At 45.8% G+C, this 16,793-nt stretch overlaps 1 protein-coding gene across 3 annotated transcripts in view; it reads right to left on the reverse strand.

Annotated features, from left to right (window-relative positions):
* Nucleotides 1–16,793, reverse strand: part of cwc27 (CWC27 spliceosome associated cyclophilin) — a 176,199-nt gene that overhangs the window by 19,071 nt on the left and 140,335 nt on the right. The window lies entirely within an intron of this gene.

Consider the following 16,793-nt stretch of genomic DNA (forward strand, 5'->3'; position numbering starts at 1 on the left):
GGTTGGGCCCAAAGTACTTGCTGTGGCAGAGAAAAGAAATGTTTACTCGTAGTTATGTTATACCTGACCTAGGCATGCTCTGTGTTGATACTTGATGACAAGGATGGGAAAACTGTACTAAACCACAGTGACTTCTTTAACTTTGATGAACACAAAGTTCCTTTCATCCAAATGAAAAATCCTTTTCTTCAGTAAAAACATTTATTGGTGCAAGTTCAGATACCATGGAGAACATTGCCATATTCCTATACACACTCCATGGAGGTAATTTTAATTCTGCGTGGTGGGTGGAGGAGTTAAAATTAAAAAGGAAACCTGACTTCAACTTATCCACTTGGCTGGAGAGAGGTTGATATGTCCATTCTCAGAAGGCAGATGATTGGGGAGCCCATCCAGGCCATGAGTGCTGCCCTATCTCAGGCATGTGCATGCATGGTTTCTTCCATCAAGAGCTTGGAAATCCTCATAGATAGCAAGATTTTGCAGACCACTCAATGGATGCTGGAAATGTGTAAACCTGCACAGTGTCAGGTGGTCCACAAGTTCAGTGCAGTGGTGGCAAGATGAGAGGGGGATGAGGCATCTCAATTCTCCACCAGGTTCTCATTTTCTGGTTAAAAAGGGAGGTACAATTGTGCAAAACAATGTTGGAAATAAACATTGGGTCAAGCAACAACTGTGGAGAGAAAGAGAGTTATTGTTTCAGGTTGATACTTTTTCTTTGTTTTTGTACAATTGTGCATTGCAAGGCAGGAGAGACTGCCTTCTGCATCTGGGGATCAGTCTCAAGGTGCTCCAAATGTGGACAGCGACTCCTCAGCCCCTCTGCCAGTGAACCCACCTCCTTCAGTGACGGTGATGAGAGATGAGGATCCTGCACCTGTGCAGAAGCTCCTCAGCAAGCTGGGGCGGCCATGGGCAACATGATCAGCAGCCTGCCTCCACCTCAGCTACAAGCGCCGTGGTCGCACCCCACGGACACACACAAAAGCATGTTAAGAAGAGCATCTCGATGCATTTGGGATTCACAGGTGTTTAAACTTCTTACTTGTGAAGGAGTAGAATGGAGTAAATCTCAGTCATAGTTTGTGCTGTTAATGATTCAACATTTTCTTACCGCCCTGTCTGATGTCACCCACATCATTGCTTCCTCATTGGGCTTCTTATGTTGGGGTAGGCCTGGTTAGCTCCTTAGTTGTGTTAATGTGTCTGGTCAGCCTGGTTTCTAGAAATTGGGGCGTGATAGGAAAGAGGTAATATCCAATCTACATTAGTTAGTTAGGCATTCATCCATCTCGGGAGATGATGGACTGTAATATCAGTTGTTTGGGTTTAATCTCAGTTGTTTAGGTTTAATCTCAGTTGTTTTGGGTTTAATCTCAGTTGTTTGGGTTTAATATCAGTTGTTCTGGGTTTAATCTCAGTTGTTCTGGGTTTAATATCAGTTGTTTGGGTTTAATCTCAGTTGTTTAGGTTTAATATCAGTTGTTTGGGTTTAATATCAGTTGTTTGGATTTAGTATCGGTTGTTTGGGTTTAATATCAGTTGTTTGGGTTTAATATCAGTTGTTTGGATTTAGTATCAGTTGTTTGGGTTTAATCGCAGTTGTTTGGGTTTAATCTCAGTTGTTTGGATTTAATATCAGTTGTTTGGATTTAGTATCAGTTGTTTGGATTTAATATCAGTTGTTTGGATTTAGTATCAGTTGTTTGGGTTTAATCTCAGTTGTTTGGATTTAATATCAGTTGTTTGGATTTAGTATCAGTTGTTTGGATTTAATATCAGTTGTTTGGATTTAGTATCAGTTGTTTGGGTTTAATATCAGTTGTTTGGATTTAGTATCAGTTGTTTGGGTTTAATATCAGTTGTTTAGGTTTAATCTCAGTTGTTTTGGGTTTAATCTCAGTTGTTTGGGTTTAATATCAGTTGTTCTGGGTTTAATCTCAGTTGTTCTGGGTTTAATATCAGTTGTTTGGGTTTAATCTCAGTTGTTTAGGTTTAATCTCAGTTGTTTGGGTTTAATATCAGTTGTTAATATCAGGGATTTGTTCCCAGGAGCAGGCTGAGGGTAAGAGAGTGGGTTTTCTGACTTTAATTAATTATTTATTTTTTTGTTTCCTTACACTCTTATTAACTTTTCACTGTCTTACTTGACATAAAGTGTCCAGTATGAGTGTGAAACCAGTGTGTTGTTCCCAGTGTAGGATGTGGGAGGTCCTGGAGGCATCTGGCCTCCCGGACATCCACATCTGTGAGGGGTGTGTCGAGCTGCGGTTCCTGAGGGACCGTGTTAGGGAGCTGGAACTGCAGCTCGAGGATCTTAGGCTGATGAGGGAGAATGAGGAGGTGATAGACAAGAGCTATCATCAGGTGGTCACACCAGGGCAACGGGAGGAGGCCAAGTGGGTGATGGCCAGGAAGGGTAAGGCTAGGGTGGTTGAGAGCACCCCAGTGGATTTGCCCCTGCACAACAAGTACTCCTGCTTGAGTACTGCTGGGGGGGACAGCCCGCCTGGGGGAAGCAGCAGTGGCCGTGTCTCCGCAGTGGAGTCCAGCCCTGTAACTCAGAGGGCTAAGGAAAAGAGGAGGAAGGCGGTATTAATCGGGGACTCGATGGTGAAGGGGACAGACAGGCGTTTCTGCGGAGGTAGGCAGGATTCTCGCATGGTGGTCTGCCTCCCTGGGGCCGGGATCCAGGATGTCGCTAGTCGCGTCCCGGAAATCCTGAGGTGGGAGGGAGAGGAGCCTGAGGTAGCGGTACATATTGGTACCGCTGATGTGGGTAGGAAGGGAGAAGGGGTCATGAAAAGGGAGTACAGGGAATTAGGGAGACAGCTGAGAAAGAGGAAAGCAAAGGTAGTAATCTCAGGATTACTGCCTGTGCCACGGGAAGGTGAGGGCAGGAATGGAGTGAGGTGGAAGATGAATGTGTGGCTGAGGGACTGGTGCAGGGGGCAGGGATTCAGGTTCCTGGACCATTGGGACCTCTTTAGGGGCAGGGGTGATCTGTATACAAAAAACGGGTGGAACTTGAATGACACGGGGACCAATATCCTGGCCGGTAGGTTGGCTAAAGTTACTGGGGAGAATTTAAACTAGATAGGTTGGGGGGAGGGGAGCTAGAAGAGTTGACTAGGATCAAGGAACTAATTGATGGGGTGGAGGATGCAGGGGTAAGGGGAATTACAAAATTAATGGTAGAGGAGAGGGTGCAAGTGAATGAAGGCGGTAATTTAGATAAGGGAGTAGAGGGAGAGGGTGTTCGCGACTCATCAAAGCGGGTCCAGATAAAAGCTGGAATAAGGACACTTTGCCTGAATGCACGAAGCATTCGGAACAAGGTATATGAGTTGATGGTGCAAATCAGCACGAGTGGGTACGATCTAGTGGCCATTACAGAAACGTGGCTGAAAGGTGACCAGGACTGGGAGATGAATATCCAGGGGTATCAGGCGTTTAGGAAGAATAGACAGGAAGGAAAAGGTGGTGGGGTCGCGCTATTAATAAGAGATAATATCAGGGTAGTACTGAGGGATGACATAGGCTCTGAGGAACAAAACGTGGAATCGTTATGGGTAGAGATGAGGAATAGTAGAGGGAGAAAGACACTAGTAGGTGTGGTATATAGGCCCCCAAATAATAATGTTGAGGTGGGGAGGGCTATAAACAAGCAGATAAGGGATGCGTGTAAAAACGGAACGGCAATAATCATGGGGGACTTCAACATGCACATTGACTGGCAGACTCAAGTCGGTAAGGGTGGAATGGAGGAAGAGTTCTTAGAATGCTGTCGGGATAGTTTCCTTGAACAGCATGTTACGGAACCGACGAGGGAACGAGCTATTTTGGATCTGGTATTGTGTAACGAGGTAGGTAGAATTAAGGATCTTATTGTGAAGGACCCTCTTGGGTCTAGTGACCACAATATGGTCGAATTTCTGATTCAGATGGAAGAGGAGAAAGTTTGGTCCCAAACCAGTGTCCTCTGTTTGAACAGAGGGAAATATGATAGGATGAGGGATGAATTGGCTAAGGTAGACTGGGAGAGCAGGCTGGCAGGTAGGATAGCTGAGGAACAGTGGAGGATTTTTAAGGAGATCCTTTTCAGTTCTCAGCAAAAATATATTCCAGCAAAAAACAAGGATTGTAAGAAAAGGGAGAACCAGCCGTGGATAACGAAGGAAATAAAGGAGAGTATTAAAATAAAAACAGCTGCGTACAGAGTGGCCAAAAATAGTGGAGAAACAAGTGATTGGGAAAAATTTAAGAAACAACAAAGAGAGACTAAGAAAGCGATAAAGAAAGGAAGGATAGACTATGAAGCTAGGCTAGCAATTAATATAAAAAATGATAGTAAAAGTTTTTATAAATATATAAAAAGGAATAGAGTGGCTAGAGTGAATGTTGGACCCTTGGAGGACGAGAGGGGGGAGTTAATAGTGGGAAATGAGGATATGGCTGAGTCTTTAAATAAGTTTTTTGTGTCGGTCTTCACGGTGGAGGACACAAATAGTTTGCCAAATATTAACGATAGAGGGTTGGCAGCAGGAGAAATACTTAATACAATTAATGTAACCAGAGAGGCAGTGCTGGGTAGACTAATGGGACTGAAGGTGGACAAGTCCCCGGGTCCGGATGGAATGCATCCCAGGGTATTGAAAGAAATGTCAGAGGTAATAGTGGATGCGTTAGTGATTATTTATCAAAACTCGTTGCATTCTGGGGTAGTGCCGGTTGATTGGAAAACGGCTAATGTTACGCCGCTGTTTAAAAAAGGAAGGAGACAAAAGGCGGGTAACTATAGGCCGGTCAGCTTAACGTCTGTAGTAGGGAAAATGCTGGAATCCATTATTAAAGAGGAGATAGCAGGGCATCTGGATAGAAATGGTTCGATCAATCAGACGCAGCATGGATTCATGAGGGGAAAGTCGTGCTTGACGAACATGTTGGATTTTTATGAAGATGTGACTAGGGCGGTTGATGGAGGAGAACCGGTGGATGCGGTGTTTTTGGATTTCCAAAAGGCGTTTGATAAGGTGCCCCATAAAAGGCTACTGAAGAAGATTAGGGCACACGGAGTTGGGGGTAGTGTGTTAAAGTGGATTGGGGACTGGCTATCCGACAGGAAGCAAAGAGTCGGAATAAATGGGTGTTTTTCCGGTTGGAGGAAGGTAACTAGTGGCGTGCCGCAGGGATCGGTACTCGGGCCGCAACTATTTACCATTTATATAGATGATCTGGAGGAGGGGACGGAGTGTAGGGTAACGAAGTTTGCAGACGACACAAAGATAAGTGGAAAAGTGAATCGTGTGGAGGACGGAGAAGATCTGCAGAGAGATTTGGACAGGCTGAGTGAGTGGGCGAGGATATGGCAAATGGAGTATAACGTTGAGAAATGCGAGGTTATACACTTTGGAGGAAATAATAACAAATGGGATTACTATCTCAATGGAAACAAATTAAAACATGCTACCGTGCAAAGGGACCTGGGGGTCCTTGTGCATGAGACGCAAAAGCCCAGTCTGCAGGTACAACAGGTGATCAAGAAGGCAAATGGGATGTTGGCCTATATTGCGAAGGGGATAGAATATAAAAGCAGGGATGTCTTGATGCACCTGTACAGGGCATTGGTGAGGCCGCAGCTGGAATACTGTGTGCAGTATTGGTCCCCTTATATGAGGAAGGATATATTGGCATTGGAGGGAGTGCAGAGAAGGTTCACCAGGTTGATACCGGAGATGAGGGGTTTGGATTATGAGGAGAGGCTGAGGAGATTGGGTTTGTACTCGTTGGAGTTTAGAAGGATGAGGGGGGATCTTATGGAGACTTATAAGATAATGCGGGGGCTGGATAGGGTGGAGGCGGAGAGATTCTTTCCACTTAGTAAGGAAGTTAAAACTAGAGGACACAGCCTCAAAATAAAGGGGGGTCGGTTTAAGACAGAGTTGAGGAGGAACTTCTTCTCCCAGAGGGTGGTGAATCTCTGGAATTCTCTGCCCACTGAGGTGGTGGAGGCTACCTCGCTGAATATGTTTAAAGCGCGGATGGATGGATTCCTGATCGGTAAGGGAATTAAGGGTTATGGGGATCAGGCGGGTAAGTGGTACTGATCCACGTCAGATCAGCCATGATCTTATTGAATGGCGGGGCAGGCTCGAAGGGCTAGATGGCCTACTCCTGCTCCTATTTCTTATGTTCTTATGTTCTTATGGACTGCATCCAGGGTATACTTTTGTATTGAACCTTGCCTGTAGATGCCAATTTGAGAGTGGCAATTCCTTCCACAGCTGGCACCGAGAAGTAGCATTGGCCCAAGGTCGACTGACATGTTTTCCTTCTGGGGATTCCCTTTTCTATCATCTGGCCACTTCTTTTACCTTCGCCTTTTTCCACAAGCTTCCCAACTGCTTGTCTCCAGGCCAGTAGTGAGGACTTCCCATACATTGATTCAGATCCTTGTTAACTTACAGTCTCGCTTGCAGACATCCTTGTATCGCAAGCATGGGTGACCTGTTGGTCTAGTGCTGAAAACAAGCTCGCCATAGCATGACTTTGGGGATGTGGCCATCATCCATCTGGCTCACTTGACCCAGCCAATGGAGTTGTCACTGAATGAAGAGGGCAAATATGTTGGGGTTCCCTGAATACTGGTGCACTTCTATATTCAACATACTCTCTTGCCAGGAGATGCCTAGTACTCATCTGAGGCAGTGGAGGTGGAAGCTGTTTAGCCGCTTTTCTTGGTTTGCATATGTGGCCCATGTCTCGCTACTGTTTTAGGTTCCAGAGTGCCAACACAAGAGGCCCGTCAAATTGACAAGAGTGGTCTAGAAAATGAGTTTGTAGAATACTTTTCTAACAGTTTCTTGGAGCAATAAATTATGGAACCGACTAGGGAATAAGTTATCCTATATCTAGTGTTGTGTAACAAAGCAATGAAGCAGTAACAAGTCTGAGGATTGCGAGTGTTTTAGAAACCAGCAGAGGACAACCAAAAAGTAAAGAAAGGGAATAATTGGATTATGAGAGTAAACTAGCCAGAAATATAACAACAGGTTGTAAGAGCTTTTATAAGTATATCAAGAGGAAGGGAGTAGCTAAAGTAAACTTTGATCCCTTAGAAGGAGAAGCAGGAGAAATTATCATGAGTAATGAGGAAATGGCAGAGGCATCGAACAAATATTTTGTTCCCCTCTTCACACCAGAAATAGAAAGTAATCAAGGGGCTAGAAAGTGAGGAAATTAAAATCAGCAGAGAAAAAATATTGGAGAAACTTAAGGGACTAAAATCCAACAAATCCCTGGAACCTGATGGCCTACATCCTAGGATTCTAAAAGGATGCCTATAGAAATAGTGGATGCACTGGCAGAGATTTTCCAAAATTCCTTAGATTCGGGAACAGATTCGGCAACATCAGATTGGAAGCTGGCAAATGTTACACCATTTTTTGAGGAAAAGGTGGGAGAGAGAGAAAACAGTGAACTACAGGGCAGTTAGGCTAACATCAGTTGTTTGGGAAAATGCTGGAATTTACTATGAAGGAAGTCTTAACAAAGCACAATATGATTAGAACAAGTTAAAATGTTTTACAAAATGAAAGTCCTGTTTGACAAATTTATTGTTTTTGGAGAATATAACTAGTGGGGAAGATAAAGGGGAACCAGTAGATGTGACATACCTGGATTTCTGAAAGGCACTTGATCAGGTGGCACATAAAAGATTAATAGACAAGATAAGGGCTCATGGAGTTGGGGGTGATATTTTATCATGAATAGAGGATTGGCTAATGGATAGAAAACAGAGAGTGGACATAAAAGGAGTTTTTTTCAACTTAGCAGGCATTACAAGAATCAGTGCTGGGGCCTCAGCTATTTACAATCTATATTAATGATTTAAATGAAGAGACAGAACAGTAAATGTATCAAAGTTGGCTGGTGATACCAAACTAGGTGGAAAGGTAAGCTGTGGGAAGGACACAAAGGCTGCAAAGAGATATAGACTGGTTAAGTGAGTGGGCAACAAGATGGCAGATGTAGTATAATGCAGTGAAGAGTGCAATTATTCACATTGATCCTAAGAATAGAAAAGCAGAATATTTTTAAAAGGTGTGAAGCTTGTACACATTGATGTTCAAAGAAACTTGGGCGTGCTTGTACAAAGAACACAGAAAATTAGCATGTCGGTGCAGCAAACAATTAGGATAGCAAATGGCATGTTGGTCTTTATTGCAAGGGGATTGGTGTACAAGAATAAAGTAACCTTGCTGCAATTATACAGGGTTTTGGTGAGACCACATCTGGAATAGCGTGTGCAGTTCTCCACATTTATGAAAAGATATACTTGCATTGGAGGTAGTACAGCGAAGGTTCACTGGATTGGTCTCTGAGATAAGGGAGTTATCCTATGATGAGAGACTAAGTAAATTGGACTTATTTTCTCTGGAAATGAGAAGAATGAGAGATTATCTCATTTATGAACTTCTGAAGGAACTTGATAGGTAGACCTTGAAAGATTGTTTCCACTGGTCTTGGAGTCTAAAACAAGAGGACACAGTCCCAGGATAAGGATCCAAGCATTTAAACCCGAGAGGAAGAGAAATTACTTTACTCAGAGGATTGCAAATCTTTGAAAATCTCTACTCCCAGAGGATTGTGAATGCTCCATTGTTGAATCTATTTAAGGCTGAATAGACAGATTTTTGGTCTCTTAGTGAATTAATTCTGGTTTCTTGTGCATCCCTGATTTTGATTGCTCCAACACTCGTGATCCTCCTTTCAGGTGGCTATGCCCAAAGCTCTGCAATTCCCCCTCTAAATCTTTCCATCTCCTGCTCCTCTTTAAAATGCCCCACAAAATCTATCTCCTTAACTAAACTTTTGTTCACCCATCTTAGTATGTCCATCTTAGTGGGCCCAGGAGCAGCCTGGGGAAGGTTTAAAAAGGGCTAATTTAAAAAGGAGGTTTTTATTTCAAAACAGGAAGTAGGCCCAGGAGCAGCCTGGGGAAGGTTTAAAAAGGGCTTACCTTGGAGGTTTCAGCCTCATTGTTCCACAGGAGCAGGCTGAGGGTAAGAAAGATTGTGTCTGCATTTTATTTATTTTTCAGTTAAATTTCGCATAAAAATCGGAGGGTTTTTTTCAAAACAGGGAGTATGCCCAGGAGCAGCCTGGGGAAGGTTTTTTGGAGGGTTTAAAAGCAGGCCGCACTTTTGAGCGGGCAGCGTCTGGAGCGGGCAGTGGAGTGAGCAGGGAGCAGAGTGTGAGCTGTAAGGGCTTTGGCTCACAGGGCTTCGGCGAAGGCGAGGAAGGTTGTTTGCTTTTCTTCTGTTACACCCCCTTTTTTGCTTTATCTCCCAAAAACTAAAAAGGACATGGCTGGTATGAGTGGGAGGCCAGTATACTGCATTCGGTGTGGGATGTGGGAGTTCCTGGAGACAACTTGCCTCCCGGAAGTCCATATCTGTGCCAGATGTGTGGAACTGCAACTCCTGAAGGATCGTGTAAGGGAGCTGGAGCTGAGGCTCGATAAACTCAGTTTAGTTAGGAAAAATGAGAGATTAATAGATAAAAGTTATAGTCAGGTAGTGACACCAGGGTCTCGGAAGGAAGACACGTGGGTCACAGTTAGGAGGGGTAATAGTCAGAAGGGTGATGTGCCAGAAAGTACCCCAGTGGCAGTCTCCCATAAAAGAAAGGGATGGGCAACAGATGGGAGAAGGGAAGGGAGTGAGCAGTCTGTGGAGGGATCCCCTGTGGTTGTCCCCCTCCAAAATAGGTATATTGTTTTGGATTCTGTGGAGGGGGATGACCCTCCAGGGGTAAGCCACGAGGACCAGATCGCCTCCATGGAGACAGGCTCAGGGGTCCGGAAGGGAAAGAAGGGGTTTAGGAGAGCGATAGTTGTGGGGGACGCAATGGTTAGAGGCACGGACAGGCGGTTCTGTGGGAGTGAACGAGAATCCAGGATGGTAGTCTGCCTCCCTGGTGCCGGGGTACTGGATGTCTCCGAGAGGGTAGGAAGCATATTTAAAAAGGAAGGTAGTCAAACGGATGTGATTATACACATTGGTGAAAATGATGTAGGTAGGAAGAGCAGGGGGGTCATACGAGAGAAATTCAGGGAGTTGGGTGCTAAGCTAAAAGGTAAGGCCTCCAGGGTAGCAATCTCTGGACTGCTCCCGGTGTCTAGTGCAAGTGAGGCTCGGAACAGGGAGATTCTACAGTTGAACGCGTGGCTAAAGGACTGGTGCAAGAGGGAGGGTTTTAAATTCGTAATTTCATGGTAGGCTAGTGAAAAAGGTTGGATCTCATGGGATAAAGGGGGAGGTGGCTAGATGGGTGGAGAACTGGCTTGGTCATAGAAGACAGAGGGTGGTAGTGGAAGGGTCTTTTTCCGGCTGGAGGCCTGTGACTAGTGGTGTACCGCAGGGCTCTGTATTGGGACCTCTGCTGTTTGTGATTTATAGAAATGATCTGGAAGAAGGAGTAACTGGGGTGATCAGTAAGTTTGCGGACGACACAAAACTGGCAGGACTTGCAGATAGTGAGGAACATTGTCAGAGGCTACAGAAGGATATAGATAGGCTGGAAATTTGGGCAAGGAAATGGCAGATGGAGTTCAATCCTGATAAATGCGAAGTGATGCATTTTGGTGGGAATAATGTAGGGAGGAGCGACACGATAAATGGAAGAACCATAAAGGGTGTAGAGACGCAGAGGGACCTGGGTGTGCAAGTCCACAGATCTTTGAAGGTGACGTCACAGGTGGAGAAGGTGGTGAAGAAGGCATATGGCATGCTTGCCTTTATAGGACGGGGCATAGAGTATAAAAGTTGGGGTCTGATGTTGCAGATGTATAGAACGTTGGTTCGGCCGCATTTGGAATACTGCGTCCAGTTCTGGTCGCCACACTACCAGAAGGACGTGGAGGCTTTGGAGAGAGTACAGAGGAGGTTTACCAGGATGTTGCCTGGTATGGAGGGGCTTGGTTATGAGGAGAGATTGGGGAAACTGGGGTTGTTCTCCTTGGAAAGACGGAGGATGAGGGGAGACTTAATAGAGGTGTATAAAATTATGAAAGGCATAGATAGGGTGAACGGTGGGAAGCTTTTCCCCGGGTCGGTGGTGACGTTCACGAGGGGTCATAGGTTCAAGGTGAAGGGGGGGGAGGTTTAACACAGATATCAGAAGGACATATTTTACACAGAGGGTCGTGGGGGCCTGGAATGGGTTGCCGGGCAAGGTGGTGGAGGCGGACACACTGGGAACGTTTAAGACTTATCTAGACAGCTATATGAACGGAGTGGGAATGGAGGGATACAAAAGAGTGGTCTAGTTTGGACCAGGGAGCGGCGCGGGCTAATTGTTCTTTGTTTCTCGTTTCAAGGCTTCATTCTATGATCATCTTGCTGGTGCCAGTACAGAGCGAGACTGCAGATAGTTGGGAACCTGTCTCGGGGGCAGGGAATTCAGATGGTGTTCGTAAAGCAGAAGTGGAAATGAATAGGGTTGGGAAGCATTTTCCGATCAGGGCCAGTGTGATCTCCTGGACTCGTTTCGATCGCCTCAGGGGGTCGGAGAGGAATTTCCCAGATTTTTTTCCCCCCATATTGGCCCTGGGGTTTTCACTCTGGGTTTTCGCCTCTCCCTGGAGATCACATGGTCTGGAATGGGGGGGTGGGGGTGAGTTAATAGGTTGTGATGAACAAAGCATCGTAGCTGTGAGGGACAGCTCGGTGGATAGGATATTAGGATGTAGATAGGCTGGAAAATTGGGCGGGGATCCTGGATTCAGGATTCAATCCTGGACCGGGGAGCGGCGCGGGCTTGGAGGGCCGAAGGGCCTGTTCCTGTGCTGTATTGTTCTTTGTTGTTCTTATAACTGGGAAATCTTCAAGTCAGGATGGCAACTGTACAGAAAGGATGGGTTACACCTTAACTGGAAGGGAGCAAATATCCTGGCTGGGAGTTTTGCTAGTGTGTTTCGGCAGGATTTAAACTAGTGTGGCAGGGGGGTGGGAAACAAAACAGTAGGTCAGTAAATACTGAGGCTGGGGTTGAGCTGGGGGCCAGGGCAAGGCTAGCTAAGAAGAGGAGCACTCTGGAGGAGGATGACCTGAGTGGGCCTGGAGGTCTGGAGTGCATCTGCTTCAATGCGAGGAGCGTAACGGTTAAACCGACGAACTTAGGGCCTTAATGCTTATGCGGAATTTGGATGTGGTTGCGGTGATGGAAATTTGGTTAAAAGGACAGGACTGGCAGCTGAATATTCCGGGGTATAAGTGTTTTAGGCGAGACAGAGGAGGGGCTAAAAAATGTGGGGGAGTAGCGATATTAGTTAAGGAGCATATTACCGCGGTGCAGAGGGTAGACAACTTAGAGGGGTCATGTACTGAGTCGCTGTGGGTGGAACTCAGAAACAGGAAGGGTGCAGTCACTATGCTGGGGGTGTACTACAGACCACCCAACAGCCCACGGGAAGTGGAGGAAAGGATATGTCAGGAGATTCTGGATAGGTGCAGAAAAAATAGGGTTGTTGTAGTGGGGGACTTTAATTTCCCTGGCACAGACTGGAAAGTGCTTAGAGCTGGGGGTCCGGATGGGGAGGAATTTGTAAAATGCGTACTGGAAGGTTCTTTGGAACAGTATGTAGATAGCCCGACGAGAGAGGGGGCTATACTGGACCTAGTTCTGGGAAATGAGCCCGGTCAGGTTGTCAAAGTTTCGGTAGGGGAACATATGGCAAATAGTGACCACAACTCTGTTAACTTTAGGATAGTAATGGACAAGGATGAGTGCTGTCCTACGGGCAGGGTGCTAAATTGGGGGAAGGCTAACTATAGCCGGATTAGGCAGGAATTGGTGGATGTTGATTGGGAGAAGATGTTCGAGGGTAAGTCCGCGTCTGGCATGTGGGAGTCTTTTAAGGAACTATTGATAAGGCTGCAGGATAGGCATGTGCCTGTAAAAAGGAAAGATAGGAAAGGTAGGATTCCAGAGCCGTGGATAACCAGGGAAATTGAGGATCTGATTAAAATGAAAAGGGAGGCGTACGTTAAGTCCAGGCAACTGAAAACAGATGGAGCTCTGGAGGAATACAGAGAGATTAGGAAAGAACTCAAACGGGGAGTTAGAAGGGCAAAAAGAGGTCATGAAATGTTCTTGGCAGGCAGGATTAAGGAGAATCCTAAGGCATTCTATTCATACGTTAGGAACAAAAGAGTTGTCAGGGAGAAAATCGGACCTCTCAGGGACAAAGGAGGGGAATTATGCTTAGAACCCAAGGGAATAGGGGAGATCCTAAATGAATACTTTGCATCGGTATTCACGAAGGAGAGGGGCGTGTTAACCGGGAGTGTCTCGGAGGGAGGTGTTGACCCGTTAGAGAAAATCTCCATTACAAGAGAGGAAGTGTTAGGTTTTTTAGGGAACATTAAAACTGACAAAGCCCCAGGGCCTGATGGCATCTATCCTCGACTGCTCAGGGAGACGAGAGATGAAATTGCTGGGCCTCTGACGGAAATCTTTGACGCTTCTTTGGACACGGGTGAGGTCCCTGAGGATTGGAGGATAGCGAATGTGGCCCCGTTGTTTAAGAAGGGTAGCAGGGATAACCCAGGAAATTATAGGCCGGTGAGCTTGACGTCCGTGGTAGGGAAGTTGTTGGAGAGGATTCTTAGAGACAGGATGTATGTGCATTTAGAATGGAACAATCTCATTAGTGACAGACAGCATGGTTTTGTAAGAGGGAGGTCGTGCCTTACAAATTTGGTGGAGTTTTTTGAGGAAGTGACAAAAACGGTTGATGAAGGAAGGGCCGTGGATGTCGTCTATATGGATTTCAATAAGGCATTTGACAAAGTCCCATATGGCAGGTTGGTTAAGAAGGTTAAGGCTCATGGGATACAAGGAGAAGTGGCTAGATGGGTGGAGAACTGGCTTGGCCATAGGAGACAGAGGGTAGTGGTCGAAGGGTCTTTTTCCGGCTGGAGGTCTGTGACCAGTGGTGTTCCACAGGGCTCTGTACTGGGGCCTCTGCTATTTGTGATATATATAAATGATTTGGAAGAAGGTGTAACTGGTGTAATCAGCAAGTTTGCGGATGACACGAAGATGGCTGGACTTGCGGATAGCGATGAGCATTGTCGGGCAATACAGCAGGATATAGATAGGCTGGAAAATTGGGCGGAGAGGTGGCAGATGGAGTTTAATCCGGATAAATGCGAAGTGATGCATTTTGGAAGAAATAATGTAGGGAGGAGTTATACAATAAATGGCAGAGTCATCAGGAGTATAGAAACACAGAGGGACCTAGGTGTGCAAGTCCACAAATCCTTGAAGGTGGCAACACAGGTGAGGAAGGTGGTGAAGAAGGCATATGGTATGCTTGCCTTTATAGGACGGGGTATAGAGTATAAAAGCTGGTGTCTGATGATGCAGCTGTATAGAACGCTGGTTAGGCCACATTTGGAGTACTGCGTCCAGTTTTGGTCGCCGCACTACCAGAAGGACGTGGAGGCGTTAGAGAGAGTGCAGAGAAGGTTTACCAGGATGTTGCCTGGTATGGAGGGTCTTAGCTATGAGGAGAGATTGGGTAAACTGGGGTTGTTCTCCCTGGAAAGACGGAGAATGAGGGGAGATCTAATAGAGGTGTACAAGATTATGAAGGGGATAGATAGGGTGAACAGTGGGAAGCTTTTTCCCAGGTCGGAGGTGACGATCACGAGGGGTCACGGGCTCAAGGTGAGAGGGGCGAAGTATAACTCAGATATCAGAGGGATGTTTTTTACACAGAGGGTGGTGGGGGCCTGGAATGCGCTGCCAAGTAGGGTGGTGGAGGCAGGCACGCTGACATCGTTTAAGACTTACCTGGATAGTCACATGAGCAGCCTGGGAATGGAGGGATACAAACGATTGGTCTAGTTGGACCAAGGAGCGGCACAGGCTTGGAGGGCCGAAGGGCCTGTTTCCTGTGCTGTATTGTTCTTTGTTCTTCTTTGTTCTATGTCCTGATGTGGCTCTGTGTCAAATTTTGACTAATAATGCCCTTATGAAGCACTTTGCAGCATGGTTTCATTTCAGATCACTTGTTAATATCACAATTAAGCAAGGGTGTGCTCATACATGCCTGATAGTGGAAGGATGTTTCCTTTTCTAGGCTTTCAAATAAGTGTTCCAGATTGAGATGGTCCTTACTGCATTCTTTGTCCACCAATAGTTGCTCTTTAAGGGAGGATCAATTATTCCACTCAATGATCAAATCCAGTTTTTTAGGTGCACTTCAACCATGAATGGTGTCGAAGGCAGTATCTGCACGATTGTTATACAATGAATAAAGTGGGTTGCGTGCACGTCAAGATACCATGTCTGCTCCAGAGAAGCATGTCCAGACACTACTCGAGAAGATAATAATAAGAGTGGTAAACGTACGTGTGGCATAACGCTTAGTCACTGCAGTACTACAATCATAGATCGGGTGGAGTCTCAGAGGCTTTTTCCCAGAGTGGAAATGGCTGCTTTGAGAGGACACAGGTTTCAGGTGCTGGGGGGTAGGTACAGGGGAAATGTTAGGGGGAAGTTTTTCACTCAGAGGGTGGTGGGCAAGTGGAATCGGCTGCCGTCAGTGGTGGTGGAGGCAAACTCAATAGGGTCTTTTAAGAGACTCCTCGATGAGTACATGGGACTTAATAGGATGGAGGGTTATAGGTAGGCCTAAAAGATAGGGATATGTTCGGCACAACTTGTGGGGTCAAAGGGCCTGTTTTGTGCTGTAGTTTTCTATGTTTCTATAGCTGAAGGTCGTGGGTCTAAAGTCATGCTTCCTACTGGCACTCTTGGCATAGTGGGCATGATTTGAATGGGAAAGAGGTGGTGTTTTCTCCAGCTCAATGACAGCCTGTAATATATATGGTCCAGGTTTAAAAGGACTTCTCAAAGTGTATTTGTGCACTATATTGAGGTCAAACATTATGATGGTCAAGGTTTCTGCCATGTTGATGACACTAACTTTCAACATGTACTGTTGGTTTCTCTTTTGTTAGCGATGGAATAAACAAGAATAATCCCTACAGTGCAGAAGGAGGCCATTTGGCCCTCTGAACCAACTCTCCAAAAGAGCATCTTAGCCAGGCCCACGCCCTCCACTCTATCGCTGTAACCTTGTGAATTTACCAGGGCTAATTCACTTAACCTATACATCATTGGGCACTAAGAGGTAATTCAGCATGGCCAATCCACCTAACCTGCACATTTTTGGACTGTGGGAGGAAACCGGAGCACTTGGAGGAAATCCACGTAGTCACGGAGAGAATGTGCAAATTCCATACAGACTATCACCCAAGGCCACATTCAAACCCAGGTCCACGACATTGTGAGGCAGCAGTACTAACCATTGTGCCACCATGCTGTCCAGGGGCATTTTCCTGAAGAAATGTGGCATCCATGTTAAAGGTTAATTATGTTGAAGCTGCTCACTGGGGACTGGCTGCTGTACTTGGTGACATATCAAAAGCTTAGAAGAATCTGCTCTGTATTAAGGGGCTTCTGACAACAACTCCTGCCTGTAAGGAATCTGCCATGGATATATAGGTATATTTCCCTGGTGATCTCCCATTTCCACCCTCTTTCGCCTCAGCAGCGTCATCTCTATGACCCTGGATAGGGACCTCCTTCTCATCTATCATAACTATAGGGCCAGCTTCTGTCCTCTCCTGTTGTAGTGCCCCTGCCGCACCATAGTGAAGCATATCGCAGACAATGAATATTTTGGAGACTTGCAGGGTAATATTGTAATA

Source organism: Mustelus asterias, chromosome 1, assembly GCF_964213995.1.
Source record: "Mustelus asterias chromosome 1, sMusAst1.hap1.1, whole genome shotgun sequence".
In the NCBI taxonomy this organism is placed as follows: domain Eukaryota; kingdom Metazoa; phylum Chordata; class Chondrichthyes; order Carcharhiniformes; family Triakidae; genus Mustelus; species Mustelus asterias.